This window comes from Austrofundulus limnaeus, unplaced genomic scaffold (genome assembly GCF_001266775.1).
Source record: "Austrofundulus limnaeus strain Quisiro unplaced genomic scaffold, Austrofundulus_limnaeus-1.0 Scaffold1113, whole genome shotgun sequence".
NCBI classification, from domain to species: Eukaryota; Metazoa; Chordata; class Actinopteri; order Cyprinodontiformes; family Rivulidae; genus Austrofundulus; species Austrofundulus limnaeus.
In genome coordinates, this window is record NW_013953515.1 from 24618 (window position 1) to 25137 (window position 520).

Genomic DNA, 520 nt, shown 5'->3' on the forward strand with positions numbered 1-520 from the left:
TTGTATGTACTGTATGTATATCCATCTTCTTCAACTTATCTGTAGTCGGGTCCAAGTCCATAGTCCCTCCAGCGAGTCCTGGGTCTTTCTATGGGCCTCCTACCAGTGGAACATGTGGGACACCTCTAAAGGGAGGTGTCCAGGAGGCATCCTAACCAGATGAACCACCTCAACTGATTCCTTTCGATGTGGAGGAGCAGCGGCTCTACTCTGAGCTCCTCCCGGTAACAGAACTCCTCCTGAACCTCACCGTTGGACCTTAGTCAGACTTAGAGGAACTGACTCTCATCCCAGCCTCTTCACACTCGGCTGTAAACCGGCCCAGTGCACACTGAAGGTCTTGGTCTGAAGACACCAACAGAACCACATCATCTGCAGACAGCAGAGATGAGACCCTGTGGTTCCTGAATCAGACCCCCTCCTCTCCACGACTGCACCTTGAGATCCTGTCCATGAACACTACAAACAGGATCAGAGACCAGGGACAGTCCTGGTGGAGTCCAACCCTAAAAACGAGCTC

General features: G+C 52.1%; 1 protein-coding gene across 1 annotated transcript in view; it reads left to right on the forward strand.

Annotated features, from left to right (window-relative positions):
- LOC106534188 (guanylyl cyclase-activating protein 2) overlaps positions 1-520 on the forward strand; it is a gene marked incomplete at its 5' end in the record, with an annotated part of 4812 nt that overhangs the window by 2213 nt on the left and 2079 nt on the right.